The sequence below is a fragment of the Lissotriton vulgaris genome, chromosome 3_1 (genome assembly GCF_964263255.1).
Source record: "Lissotriton vulgaris chromosome 3_1, aLisVul1.2, whole genome shotgun sequence".
NCBI lineage: Eukaryota > Metazoa > Chordata > Amphibia > Caudata > Salamandridae > Lissotriton > Lissotriton vulgaris.
This window is the reverse complement of record NC_141689.1, coordinates 167,965,627-167,978,520: the sequence shown is the minus strand read 5'-3', so window position 1 is coordinate 167,978,520 and position 12,894 is coordinate 167,965,627.

Here is a 12,894-nt window from a genome sequence, read left to right as displayed (position 1 = left end):
GTAACAAAGTCGATATGTTTGGAGAATGGGTTGAGACTTGAAACATTGATGGTAATTCCTAAAATAGACCACAGCTAAAGAAGAAAAGGTATAGAATTCAAAAGAGTTTAGGGGCATATTTACCAGAACTGATGCATCAGCATCAATACATAAGATTTCTTGCACCTGCCCCAAAAGCCCTAATGATACTGTGGATGTGCTGTATTTACAATACAGTGCTCCATGGAGCAAGGATTCACAGATGTGTTAGAAACTCTGATGCATCTTTTGGCATTAAAGTGACACATTGCTGGATTTGGCCGTAGGACCGATGCAACTCCAGCAATGCATCAGAACGCAGAGGCGAGTCCCATGTTGAAAGCCCTGCTGCAGTTCTTATGCCTGGTTTGATAAGCCTTAGGGATTTTGACACAGTCAAGTCGTAGAGTGGCACAGTGACATTTTTTACATTTTACTACATCAGTTCTACGTGACTTTTAACTTGGGAACGCCTGCCCTGCATTCATTATACCCGGTGCAGATATAACGTGATGCAGCGTAAAACAGAAAAAAGCTCAAACAGCAGTGCGAGCTCCTTGTAAATATTCCCATAGTGCCTCAATGAGAGTGCTGGTCTGAGAAACCAATATCAGCCTCAGCATCTGATCAATAATTCACAAGGCAAGTTGTATTCTCTGCAGCTAGTGCAGTGAGATGTGGGCAGTTGTACTGAGCAGAGAAAATGCTCTGCTCTTTGGCACTCTCTCGTCGCTTTGGGTGCAGGCACGCGAATTGACATGAACTACACGACAGTGCCTCAAAAGATCACTATAAGGGCTGGGGATCACTGTTGAGTACCTTGAAGGGATTAAGGAAGATTAAATATATGGGAAAGGTCAGGATAATGCTAATTTATCACATCTATGGTTTGATTTGCAGATACTTCAATGCGGGGCAAACCGCGACACACTCTAGGTACAGATATTTGCCCCATAGTGATTGGCCTGGGTTACTTTTTTTTTTTTTTACAAATAGTGCCCCCGTACTTCTGATCCCTCTTCCCACCCTGCCAGAGGGCCTTTTGCTACCAGCATCGGCTGCGCTGTTTGGTTACACAGTGCAGCACAGGCAGCGAAACACGCTTTGGCAGAAGAGATGCAGCACAAAAGGCTGCATACCCTGTCATTTTGGCTGCAGAGGGTCTCCAAAACCAAGTTCCCATCCTAGATACGATTTGATAAGCATTACCTCACCTAAATAATCCAGCCAAGTGAGAGATTATAGAGGTGCACTGTGTCAAAGGTCACAAAGAAGCAGGCCCGTACTGGCCGTTGCGGGCACCGGGCAATCCCCCGTTGCGCCGCAAGGGTGGGGGCCGGTTTTCGGGCCTGGGGGCCGTTTTTGTTACAGGGAAAATCGGCCTTGTGACAAAATCGGCCGACAACCGGCCCCGGCAAAGAGCTCGGTTGCACCCCCATGGGGCCGGCCGAGCACTTTGCCAGGGCCGGTTTTGGTTCTCAGTCCGGCCCTGCAAAGAAGTCAATAAGCATCAGTGCAGGACCTTGTCACAGTCGGTGATTGGTTCTTCCCCAATGGTCATTACGATGGCTTTGGTGACCATGTGTGGCTCTGAATAATTATCATTTAAAAGATAATTTGATTCAAGGCAGAGTGATGTGAAGTGGCCACCAATCTTTGCCATAGAGTCTAGCCAGTGATGCTGGAACAATTTTCAGAGCTGGGAGCTGCCATCAATGTTACGTCACTGAAGTCAAAGGGGTTGTGAAAAATCCAAGCATCACACAAAGAACAAGTGTAGCAGGTGGTGCATGTTGGAGCACACTGACACAAATATATTACTAAGCATGGCGTGGTAGTGCACTGACATGCGGATAATGCTACATAGCAAACAAACAACAATATGTGAAAATCGTGTTTTACTGAATAATTATCCTTTGCTTTCATGCCAATAAACCCGATTCAAGCTGGAGTTTCCCGCTTTTTTCGGCCAAAACTGGCTTTATGTTTCCTGTTTCCCACCTAAAATTGCCTCTGCTTCAACAGTCAGAAGTCAGTGGGGAAAATACATTCCCCTGAATTTTGTTTTCAATATCTCCCAGCTTTCTGTTTTAAAAAGTTGGTATACGCAAATGCACATCACTAAGTAAAGTACCTTGATATGTTCTTTGCTCCCATCTCACTTCATAACAGGGACAGTTTGCTGTAATGGGCACTGGGGCTCCTCCCTCGCTATTTTTCCACCCAAGACACATCCAGTTTTAATTTACACTGCTTTATTTTAATTTTTAATAAGCAGATGGACTGTACAAATCAAGGCCCAAACACTCACTCAAAGGCTGGGGTTGCTGCAATCTTCCCATTCGTCTTGCTTGCTCCAGTCTGCAGCTCAGTAATGCGCAGACTGATATCTATCCGGAAAAAACATTTGCAGGACGGAGGATCTCTGCGCCATGGTGTTGCTGAGCCACTCAGCTCTGCAAAGCAGAGCCTCCAGGGCTAATCTCCACCCCCTGATGACGTGGAGGCAAAGTAAGGTCTGGGCATGTCAGGCTCAAGCCCTGCATCGCCAAGGACAGACGTCAATCAGAGTTTAGAGTGCCATGTAAACCCACCCTTTCCAAATTGGCACAGGATACGTTGGCAAAGGGTGGGGTAGAGGCTGCAGGCGGGAAGCAGAGAAATTGAGTCTTTGCAATAGATCATCAGTATCATAATCTTTATTTTGGTTGTAAAACCATAAAAGATACAAACATATTCTTCCTTAACAGTGGGGCCCATGATACAGTTAACACAAGTAAAAGTAGATATTTAGTGCACCAGGTTCAAATGGTCAAGTATCACGTCATAAGAATTGTAAACACAGAGGAAATCACTAAGATGCAGCATTTCTATGTGTATACTTAACTAGCAGCCCGCCCCAGCATTGCCTGGGGCAGAAGGGGGCTGGGGCAGCATTTCAGGCTTATGTGCACTCCCGCCCCGGCCCCCGCCCGTCACGACATTTCCACTCCTCCCCGCGCTTCACTCAGCCGCACACGTTCCGCCTTGCATGCACTCCCGCCCCGCCCCCCCCCGCCACGACATTTCCACTCCTCCCTGCGCTTCACTTAGCCGCATATGTTTCTCCTCCTCCCAGCGCTCCCGCGCTTCACCTACCTCAGCCCGACTAAACCGCTCCTCGTTCCGCCTCCTCACATCAGCCCGACTTCACCGCTCCTCGTTCCGCCTCCTCCCATCAGCCCGACTTCACCGCTCCTCGTTCTGCCTCCTCCCATCAGCCCGACTTCACCGCTCCTCGTTCTGCCTCCTCCCATCGCTTCTCTGAGCCGCACACATTCCGCTCCTCCCCGCGCTTCATGTGTCTCAGCCCGACTTCACAGCTGCTGTCCACCACTCCTCCCCGCGCTAGATGATGTCAGCACGCACGTCCACGTTGTTAGCGCACACGGCCGGCGCTACTTCTTAAGGACTACTTTTTTTTATTGTTTATTTTTTAAATAACGTTTATTTTTATATTTTTTATAGCCTATGTCCATCTACAGGACCTCCCCTTTCCAACGCTGTATTGGGTGTTGCAATTGGTGGTGTACTTTTCGAGTTTACCTGGCTCAAAGGACACAGTTCTCTCTTTATAATAGTAGTATAGATTACAAATCAAGTAAAGGTATAAAACGGGGATAAAGTGCAAGTGCAATAATGACTAACAATATCCACAATTTAAAAACATTTTGATAAAAGCTTTAAGAAGAAAGTTAAAAACAGGATCCTAAGGATTAAAGCAGCCTCGAGTCATAGGATTTTTACTACAGCTGGTCCCTGGCACAAGGAAGAGTGGACAGGAGCCTTTGCCTAATAGTCTAGAAGCGGCCAAGAAATTCTGCAATGGCACATACAAAGGAAGGTCTCGTATCTGATCTTAGAATCCGTAGTGCGTCAAGAGGGCTGTGGGTCCCCAACAGTCTGCATAGTGGGACCAACCAATTCCTTCTTGGTCTGTCGTAGGCTGGACATGCAAAGAAAACATGGCCCACAGTTTTGTTTGGGTCGGGACAAGATGGGCATCCATTGGGCTGGCTGATGTTATTTAGCCAAAGGTTGGTAAAGACATTGATAGGTAAGCAGCCAAACTTAAACTGGGTATACAATTTCCTGTCCCCAGGCACTTTGATGATATCAAGATATTTCTCAAGGTATTTCGAGGATTTAGGGCCATATGTATCATAGTTCCGTTTTGCGAATTCCAAATAGCGAATTTTAAGGAATCGCTATTTGGAATTCGCAAAATGGTATGTATTGTGGAAAATAAATACAAACTTGGTGAACATTATCGGCGCCATCTTGCCCCTTTTCCAAGCCCATTCGTGCGCGTAAGCGGCAGCCATTTTTTTGAGCACCATGACCTCCCTGCCCCTCGCTGATAGCCAGCGCGTCTCTCTCTCTCTTAACCTCGCAAGCATTCCCCCGCACGCTGACAACCCCCGCTCTCTCATGCCTTGGGTCATAAACCCCTCTTCAGCGCAGCTTCACCACGGAATCCCATCCTGTTCCCAGCGCGACACCTCCCCTCATTCCTTTCATGGCCTCAAACCCTTTTGATGTAAACCCCCTTTTCCTGTGTCCCCGTTTGTCTTCCCTGTTCCCAGGCCGCCACCTGGCTCTGCGGATACTGTTTATTACCCCGTACAGTAGGAAGCTTCCCCTCCCCATCAAAAGACCCCCGAATCGATCAAAGCCCCCACTCCATGAGATCCGACCAACCCCATGCATTCCGTGAATCGGCGGAATGCCCTGCTGTGCGACAACCATCACCTGTTGTGACCGGGGTGGGGAATCCAACTGTAAATGTATGTGGGAACGGGTCTGAAGGGGAGATTCCGAGGATGTTCTTTCAAGTACTAAAGTATTGCGAGAATGTGTTATGTGCAATAAAGGTCATAAACCCTAGTATAAGAGGCCAGGCCTCAGAGATGTGGTTAGAGCACCTCGTGACGATACTTGCTGTCTGAATTGATGTGTTCTCCTCCGGAGAGAATAAAATCCTCGTTTCCTGCCTTCCAGTCTCCAGCGCCTGCTTCTTCATTTGATTAATATCGGTGGGTCATAGAGGCGATACCGCCGGGCAACATAAAAGGGTCTTTGGTTACCGGTTGTCTTTGGAAACCCTTTTTAACAATTGGCGTCCCAAACGTGGGGCCCATCAGCGACTCGTGGATCCAGTGGGAGAGGTCCCGACGACAGAGTGAACGACTGCAACGATCGGAAGGTACCCTGTCCGATAGACCCTCGTCTGACAGCCGATCATCCGAACTTCACTGGTTCCGAACAGACCTCTCTCGAGTGATCTGCGGTCCTGACTGGGAACCATCAGGAGTGCCACGAGAAGTACGAAGAGAAGAGGACGATCGGGCGCTGGATTCGGAAGACGAGAAACTGTCCATGCGGTCCGGGTAAGGTCGTGTAAACACGACGAATTGCGAAAGTGATAGATAATTGAACGTGATTGATAATTGTTGAGAAAATACTAGTATTACTTTTTGTTAATTTATTGGAGATTCACTGTCTACAAACGGAGAAACAACAGGCTCTCCCTTTATAAACAGCGAAGGATAGGTACGCACCCGTCGGACCTATCTTTCTCCCCCACTGAACAATTGCCCCTTCCCCCCATTGATTAACTGTTATAGATTGTTTTCTGGAGATTCTCTGTCTGCAAACAGGGAAAAATAGGTCCCCTCTTTACAGATAGTGAAAGGGTAGGTGACGCGAACCTTTGCGAGCCTACTTATTCTCCCCATTGACCATATTGATTTTTTATTTTTGACCTAACATTGATTGCTCAGAATTGGTTCATGAGGTATTCACTACGTGCAAACAACGTAGAATAGAAATATTCTATCTAGTCTTTGCGCGCAGTGATAAGATAGGTAGTGCTGACTATTATCCCATTGTGATCCGTCATGCCTGTCTTCTCCCCACTGGTTAGTAGCCTGTTTAGCCCGGACCGCTTATTAGAGATGAACCATCCGGCTCCGCTGGAAGGCACCCCTAATAAGGACATGTTCATGAAGCATGGATTAATCGCTATAGCCTACAGTGAACTATGGCATAAATATACGAAAAAGGATCGATAAAGTCAGTGGCCACTGAGAGGATCCTTTGATCTTGACAAAATAGAAACGGTAGAAATAGCCCTTCGTAGGAATGAAACAACACCTATTATGCTCGATAGTCTCGGCATGTGGCGCAAAGAAGCCACACGACGAAGGGAAGGCGACGAATTTAGAAAAGATGAGGGGACACGACGGACAACCCTCCAAACGTCTAGTAGGCAAAGGGAAGGGCCAGCAATGGCACAGTCCCGAGGAGTAGACATGGAAAGAGAACGGTGTAGAGGGATGTGCCGACAAGTCAACCCCGGAACACGACGACCCGAAGGTAATCCCCCGGCACTATGCACAGGACGAACAGATGTAAAACAAAACCAATGTGCTTTCTGTAAATGTCTCGGGCACTGGAAAACCCAATGTCCGACTCTGCAAAGCATAGGTAAGAATGGAGGGTTGACAGAAAGGACAGACCGACAGAAAGGAAAAAGGCGTGAGATAAAAACCAATCAGACTAGTGCAGACAGAACAGACAGGACCACCCCGTTTGATTATGCTCGGTGGCACAGATTTCGTCAGACCAATTTTAATGACATGTTAGAGTTCTGGGACTGATTGCTCTCTGTTGCTCCCCCACTCTGAAAAACCAAACACAATTGCAGACCAGTGTAAACAACCCCCCGTTAGAGAAAAGACTCAAGAAAGCCAAGCGTCTATTATATAACTTAGGATTTAATTACGGTAAAACACACAACCAACAGTAAATAGAATAACTAGTAGAACTCTCTAAAAAACAAACTTTACTAATAGGAAAAATACAAAACATATTATGCTCACTCCGGAAGTCTTCCAATGTAACAGTTCGATGGTCCCGCCCATCCGAAACACATAGCACGTGTGGGGCGGGGCCTGCCAGCAACCATGGGCCAAAAGAGATCACTGGCGAGAAGGTACTGGAGACTCCACACAGCAGGCAATGAAATGGTCTTCCCATACTACCCTTCCAGGGATGGCGTCCCCTGGACCGCGAGTAGGGAGGGGGCGGATGAAAATGACCCCCTCCCTTGTATCTCCTGGTCCGGCCATCACGAATTTCTCCATCGAACGGATGCAGGGTGGGCAGGGAGGAAGAGGCGACGCGGACGAGCCTCTTCCACCTCCACAGGTAGGAGGCTTCCCTGCCCTAGTCCGGCGCCGATGTCCTCCAGCCGGGCGACGGCCATATACCTACGCTGCACAGGACACATAATGCCCGACTGGTATATTTCCTCAGCACAGGACATACAATGTCCGACGGGCATATCTACGGAGCACCGGATGTACAGTGGTCCCCCAAGAGTCGGAATCAGGGGTGTAGGGTGGTCATCATGTGCGCCCTGATTCCAAGGGACGGTGTAGGATGCGCCGGGAGAGGGAGACGGCACGGGTGAGCCTCCCTCACCTCCCCAGACGAAGGCTCCATTGCTGCACCCTGGCGCCCCGAACCAAAATGTCCTGCTCCAGCCGCATGATGCTCTGTCTTTCGCCATCACAAGAAGTTTTCTTCCGCTCCTGATGGATACGGCAAAGGTGGCTGCCACAGGGTCTCAAAATGGCGTCTGGGCCCTCGAAAGGCGGGTCTAGGCCGCTGGAGTAACTTTGTCCGAAATTGCAACTCGGGCACTTGCCCACCTGGGCGCAAGCCCCCACCATCGACAAACATCCCCTCGACTTTGAAGATTCTACCAAAGTCCCAAGAGCCCTCGGCCCCTTCAGGCTTCCGGTGAGGAACAGTTGCATTGATCTCAAATGAAATAACCACGGCTTAGCAACAAGATGGCGGTGCTCTCGTGTCTGCATCAGCTTCCGTCTGAACCACCCAGGAACATTATGGGCTAACGAACTCGAGTAAGTTCCGGCTGAACATCAACATGACCCGGTAAGAAAGACTCTACCCCCTCCCTCTCTTGATTGACGGTCCACACCACCAGCCCCTCTGCTAGCACAGTTTTTTGAACTGCCGAAAGGGACCCTGGTCCAACCGCCAATCGTCGGGGACATTTTTTCCTCTGATGCTACTTCCGGATTAAGCCGGCCTCGCCCAAAATGGCGCCGGTATCAATGGAAACTAACGGATGCCTCGTGGTGTTCCTTAGCTAATGAAACTTGATGTACTAAGATATATATATATATATACGAACCATTGCGCACTCGATGTTAAAGGGAGGAGGGTTCACTTGGCGAACATTTAAGAAGAGTTCCGTAAAATGTTGATTTCAATGAACAATTTATTTTTGATATTTGTTGTAACTGATACATAACGTCGCTTATGATGCACACCCGCGGTTTACATCTAGGAAATGTGATTACGATGAGCTTGACTGTGTTTCCATTTATGAACTGAAATGCCCCTGATTCCTTCGTCACGCAATGAAATGTTTTTGGTTACTTGCAAATAATTAATTAGACCTTTTTTACATGTTCTTGTGCTACAAAATAACCCTCCACTGTATGTGCTTCCATCGACGACATGTCAGGCCAAAATATGAATTGCGCTCTCACATTTTACGTACTGAATAAATCTACAAATAAAGGTCTTAAAAAGCTACGGATAGGCATCGCATACTTTTGTAAATGCGGGTATCGGTGGGAGGGTTTTTCTATGCGCAACCGTTCTGCTCTTTTTTCAAGGTTATCCGAGAAATGGTTGTCCGGCCCCGGATTGATGATCGGATCCCAGGTATGATACGTTGCCTCCAAAATATGCGACTAAGCCCAGGGACTAACATATGAAGAAGGACCTCGACTTCTGAGAATGGGTAAAGTAAAGCGGGGTGATTGATAAAATGTTATTAAGATATGGTGGTCGAAGGTACTAAGGTACCGGGTTAAAACGAAGAACTGATATGTCTTAGAACCTCACAGCTTTGGGAATGATTTAAGGATCCCGAAGGCCGGATACATCTACAAAACCGGGTACCTCACGCTAGGCACCTCTGATTCCTTTTTAGCGTTTTCACTACACACGATCCTTAATGCCATCCTCGAACCTCCCCATGAACCACCTATCACATTGCCTGCCCCCATGACTTTAGGAAACCAAAACCCTAAGGGATTATATCCCGAAGAGATAAGTACGAGTATGTGGTAAGTAAAGGACTTTCGTGCCCATACATTTGATGTGTTCGAATGTTGTCCCCCTACCTCCCCCTTTTTTCCCCCTTTTTCCCTCTGCAGGTTACATTAGAATCCCGATTAGAGTATCGTAAGGGATCTGGAACCACGTCACGCCCGATGCATGAAAACGGACTACCGCTGCAAGACGACACAAAAAGGACGCCCTACCCAATGCACGACCTTTTTGTACTAGATCTAATGCTTTTCTGTCCCAAAACTGCATGCTTTTTACATCCTAACACAGACCCGAAACGTCTAACGTTGGGTAACGCACTGAATAGCCCAAACAATACACGGTCATTCTCTATGTCCCATGTGTACTGTTTTGCCTATTGTCTCTCTCTCTCTCTCTTTCTCTCTTTCTCTCTCTCTCTCTCTCTCTCTCACTCTTTCACCCCTCCACACTTTCCCTCTTCCTAGCGACTGGCACCTAATTGGCGAACCTGGTGCACCTCCTGATTGGCCCCAAATACCACAAGTATTTGCACAAATTTGTCCTAAATAAAATTGTATCGGTACCACGTTACTACCTCTCCTTTTCTGCTAAATATGGATGAAATTTAAATTGGCCAGTAGGAAAGGGACAGGTAAGACGACTGAGGTTCCCTAAATTTGACCCACAGCCAGGGAACTATTTGTCAGTGGCTTCTATGATAAAATATGTCTGTGGTAATGCGACCACCCCCATTCCAAACTGTCCCCGTACCCCAAACAGTAAGCAAATGATCGAGACACCCCCATCTACCCAAAATGCCCCCAGTTTGGTATCAGCTGCCCTGAACGAGAACTTGAAAAACGCCCCTTGCTCCGATTCGCTGTGTTCCTAATCGTTTTTCATAAGATCCCACCTTCCCTGAGGATAAGTTTAATAATTATCGCAAACCACCCCCCGAGTTTTTGTAGTAACCAGGTTGCGAGGATTTATATAGAAAGTTAGAAAGATGTATGCAAAGTTAAAAATTAGATCGAAAATCGAAAGACCTTGTTGCTGTAAGCCTTGCTGAAAATAAGATGTTTTGATGTAATGAAGACTTGTTTAGCCTATGTTCATCCCTCAGAAGGATGCCTATCAGACTATGGTGAATAGCACGTTGCACTTTTTGTAAAATACAAGGCCCTGAAGACCAGCCTAGCCTTGCAAGACTCGTACTAGGGAAATGGGTCTCTGCCAGAAGAACTGACATCTACTATAATAGACATATGACAAATGAACGTAATAATCATCAAAGCGTCAAAGAATTAGCCAACAAAAGGAAGTTGTAAGGAATCCAGCAAATCCATCATCAATTGTTTATACGTTAGCCGCAAAAATCTCAAATGTAGCGAGTGCTTACCCCAGTTGCTTGGTGTTGGGAGAGAAAATAGATTTATGTAATTACCTTTTTTCTGCAAAATCTCTAAAGACTGTCTTTTCAACACTCATTTAAGGGTATCACTGTCGGAGGGGAAAGAGACCGGATGTGGGAGCACGCGGCCTGACTGCGGATGGTGGAACATCAGCGACGGAGGCCGAGGCGAGACCACAGCAGTAAGGAGTCGCAGGACGGGGCACTGTTTCAAACAAAGCTAAGGAAAGGGCTGACCTGAAGCCCCTGCTCTATGATCAACGTGTGCCAAAAAGTCCCCGCTCTCTGAACATGGCTACGGACCCGCCTGTCGCAAACCCTCCGTCCCCCTGATTTGTTCCCGACTTGGCCTTGCTCCATCCCCTCCTCCTCCGACCTACCATAAGGACTGTTCACACCCGCACCTTTCCACCCGAACTCCCAAGTTCCTCCAAATCCTACTGAGCTACCCAGAGAAGAGTACTCCCTGCGTCAGAAGGGAGGGAGCTCCGACTAAGTAGACCACGAACTATGTTAAATCCCAGAACGGTGACCTAGAACTCCACCAAGGGTCGCCCCCGAAGAAAAGATAAACAAAGTCTGTGGTTCTGCCCGCTACCAAGCACCTTGAAGATGATGGAAGCAACAGGAAATGCCCACCACAGAGACTCAAGAAACGAACAGATCTCACAATTCTGGAACAATTGCATTTTCCATTGCAAATCTATGCTCTGCATTGCGGAAGAAGATGCACCTGCTCCAAAACCGTAACGCATTCCTCCTACGGGGTCTGACGAAAACCAAACAGAATGCACCCCTACCCGCAGACCCCCAACGACTCAATCCACATGAACATTTCTGTTGATAGGTAATCCAGGTGCTCAACAGTGCTGACAGAAGACGACAAAGGACAACGAGAACTCTGATATATATATTTTTTTTACTGTATCTCATTTCTCTCCCAACCACCATTGGACTGACTATGCACCCGCCGTATACAAAAAGGACTTACTTATATGATAACTTACCAGTTCTTATTCTATGATCTGTACCCAACGCCCTCGCTACATAATTCTAGTCTGATATTGCATTACGATGACTTTTTCTGCAACCAACTTAACGATGAACCCGCCTACTAAATGATGAGATTTTTCAATATGATGTTTATAATGTGATGTTTATGTACAGTTCTTTCGCCTAAGTCCCCTCTCCCTTACTTATGATCGCTGCATATAGGTGTAGATAGGAAATAGGCCAGCAAGATGTCTTGGAAATGTTAAAGGGAGGACTGTGGAAAATAAATACAAACTTGGTGAACATTATCGGCGCCATCTTGCCCCTTTTCCAAGCCCATTCGTGCGCGTAAGCGGCAGCCATTTTTTTGAGCACCATGACCTCCCTGCCCCTCGCTGATAGCCAGCGCGTCTCTCTCTCTCTTAACCTCGCAAGCATTCCCCCGCACGCTGACAACCCCCGCTCTCTCATGCCTTGGGTCATAAACCCCTCTTCAGCGCAGCTTCACCACGGAATCCCATCCTGTTCCCAGCGCGACACCTCCCCTCATTCCTTTCATGGCCTCAAACCCTTTTGATGTAAACCCCCTTTTCCTGTGTCCCCGTTTGTCTTCCCTGTTCCCAGGCTGCCACCTGGCTCTGCGGATACTGTTTATTACCCCGTACAGTAGGAAGCTTCCCCTCCCCATCAAAAGACCCCCGAATCGATCAAAGCCCCCACTCCATGAGATCCGACCAACCCCATGCATTCCGTGAATCGGCGGAATGCCCTGCTGTGCGACAACCATCACCTGTTGTGACCGGGGTGGGGAATCCAACTGTAAATGTATGTGGGAACGGGTCTGAAGGGGAGATTCCGAGGATGTTCTTTCAAGTACTAAAGTATTGCGAGAATGTGTTATGTGCAATAAAGGTCATAAACCCTAGTATAAGAGGCCAGGCCTCAGAGATGTGGTTAGAGCACCTCGTGACGATACTTGCTGTCTGAATTGATGTGTTCTCCTCCGGAGAGAATAAAATCCTCGTTTCCTGCCTTCCAGTCTCCAGCGCCTGCTTCTTCATTTGATTAATATCGGTGGGTCATAGAGGCGATACCGCCGGGCAACATAAAAGGGTCTTTGGTTACCGGTTGTCTTTGGAAACCCTTTTTAACAGTATGTACAAAATCGCTTTTTTATAGCGATTCCTTACCATTCCTAATTTGCGATTAGCAAATTGCTAATCGCAAATTACCCATTCATTTCTATGGGCCAGGAGGCCCATAGGAATGAAGGGGCAATTTGCGATTAGCAATTA